The sequence below is a fragment of the Choristoneura fumiferana genome, chromosome 24, assembly GCF_025370935.1.
Source record: "Choristoneura fumiferana chromosome 24, NRCan_CFum_1, whole genome shotgun sequence".
NCBI lineage: Eukaryota > Metazoa > Arthropoda > Insecta > Lepidoptera > Tortricidae > Choristoneura > Choristoneura fumiferana.
In genome coordinates this window covers 683,116-686,016 of record NC_133495.1, presented here as the reverse complement: position 1 = coordinate 686,016, position 2,901 = coordinate 683,116, and positions in this window count along the sequence as shown.

Below are 2,901 nucleotides of genomic sequence, written 5' to 3'. Positions count from 1 at the left end.
CGAATTCGGCCATGTCCGACTGGGGCTCGGCCAACTTGGTCCAGTTCAGTGCTGCCAAGACACAGGCGTATCTGTTTACCGCTGAGAGGAGACCGTTCACTTTGGCTCCTACTGTCCAGAGGAGGGTATCCTTACCACCTAAAGACCACCTTGAGGTTCTTGGGATAGACCTTCAATCTAGTCTCAACTTCGGTGCGGCTATTGAGTCCAGAGCGAAAAAGCAGTCATATATTTACATCGAAGTTAATGCGTCGCACTACGTTAAGCTTTGGCCAGTTATACATTTGATTTTTTCACTTTCCGGATTCGAATTTTTAAAAAAGAGATATGTTTATCTGATTCCATTTGGATCTGAAATTCAAGTATTTTAATTATTCAAAGTTGCCATTCAATAACATAATTTGAGCCTTTTATATAGTAAAGCCTGGCCGTTTAGAATAGCTAGATGTCAATTCATCATATTTCTATATCAGACCCTATTTCCGATACATAGAATTCTCACAATAAGGTTAACTTTTTATCATGTTCCTTCGTACCTAACTCTAATAACAGTCAATAGAGTTAGTGCACATAATTATAATAATTATTTGTTTACAAACTTGCCTTTCGTAATCACAATCAATTATTTAATTATTTCAGGTTTTGTTGCCAACACGCTCTATTATTGCGTTGATATAAAAGACGCGCATAGTACCTTACCTATCCTTGGTAAAGTGATTGTAACTTAAATTCCTAAGATTAAAGTCCAGATTACTTTGGCATAATATCTACAATTCGTATGAAAATATCGTGGGTACTTTTACTAACTGGCTTATATAATTGATTTTTCGTAAAAAAAATACCTAAACACTTATTTTTTGAGAATAAAATGACAGATTATTGACTTACTGGACCAAACATAATCCTTTAATATTATGTTTTTTTACAAATATAAATGTTTTCTTTCTTTTGCTATGTTGTAATGACGCTAATACACCACAAATTCTGTTAACTGTTTTGTACTAAATACTCGAACGTCTTAAATATATTCTTATCAGTTTAACCAAAATACTAAAACGCATCCAAAACTTCAGAAAAGACTGGAACAATTTACTAAAGCGACGAAGAATCAAATTTCTTGATATGCACAGAGTACTAAAACGCCAAATGTATTTAAAGGTGAAAAATTACAAATGACTTAACAATATAATCGTTTAGAAACTAAAACAGGTAAAACCACTAAAGAGAAAATACTCAATTTAAGCGTCGGATTAGTAATAAGTGTCCCAAATTTCACTGATTTTTCAGGGGCTAAAGCGCCAAAAAGTCCTCTGATCGTCCCGAAACCCAGATAGATCGACGCAGAAAAAATTCGCTGATTCCGATGGTATATATAACTCAATTTGGCCCAAAGTGTCGCTTTAGTATCTTTACCTCCGAAGCGACGATATGTACTTATCAGTCCCGCCGAGAAGATGGTAAAATAAAATAAAAATAAGGTGCCTGTTTATGGACACGTAAAGCGGGGATGTTTTTTTTTTCTACTTCCAGCCTATGTTGTGGGGTATCGTTGGATAGGTAATTGAAAATAAATAGGGGTTTGCAGAACCATTTTTAATCACTCTGAAAGTTCAAAAAAATCTGACGAGACCTCCCCTCTACCTCACCTTAGTCCGGCGTTCGTAGTTGGCAATGAAGAGCGCTGCCAACTCTCATTATCCTTTAGGTTAAACCAGGCACTGCGCCGACAATGAACAACTTAATTTGCAAAAACTCATTTAAAATTGCCAAAAAATAAACACAAATTTCCAAATTAAGCTTTGATCAAAGCCTTTGTTAAATAATTAATAACGCCATTTTGGCGGCCATTTTTGATTCGGTAATTACTGACACGTCAATAATATGCGTTCTTTGTCCGATTGATTGATGAGTTGCGACGCTTATAACGTGCACGCAGAAGTTCGAGACTGCCTTAGTGCATACCGTAGGAAATAAAAAAAAATCTGCCAAGTTCGCGTCGGAATTGTGCACCGAGAATTAATCATCATCATACATATACAATGATCTAAAGGCCGACCATAATTATAAAAAACCTCGCCATATTTCGGAAAACCAATAGAACTAATTTCTTGCACTGGTAACACTAAATTCAAATGTCAGCTGTCTATTGCTGTCAAAGTTTAACGTTGTTTACGCGTGGTATTTTATAGTGTTATTTTTGTGTGTTTGTGCGTTTAAAATGCCGAAGATTATCCATAGCCATGGAAGGAAAATAATTCACAATGTATAAAAGTACTTTTCATAGAAAAAGTCCGAGAGATTAGAAAATATTCCTTCAAATAACATCACCGACACCGTTGTCAATATGACTGGTGGGTATCGTATAGTAAGTGTAAAGAATGTTGCAATATAACGTAGAAGTGCTGCCCTCGCGTCAGGTATTTTATAAACCCGGTCAGCCTTTACAATATCGTAATCACGAACTTAGTGAAGGAAGGCATCGTAAGGAAACCTGCTCACAGTACAGTAAGTTCCCAATCCGTACCAGGCCCGCGTGGAAACTACTGCCCAAGCCCTCTCATTCTGAGAGGAGGCCTGTGCCCAGCAGTGGGACGTATATAGGCTGGGACGTTAACGGTATACTTAGTATAGTAATTGTAAAGAATGTTACAATATAAAAGGTGGAACTGCTGCCCTCGCGTCAGGTTAAATATTCCTGGTAATACCATATTTATTATATTACATAGGACGTTAAAATAAATTTTTCTTTGTATAAAAACTTTTTTGTTGTTGTTTTTTGCGCCGCTGTGGAAATCCCCTAAAGTCCATTTGTAAGAAATCGATCTTTAGCAAAGGGTCCAGTCCAGTTCGTTGACCTGTGGGCATATGCTCCAAATATTAATTACCTGTAGCCCTTTTATC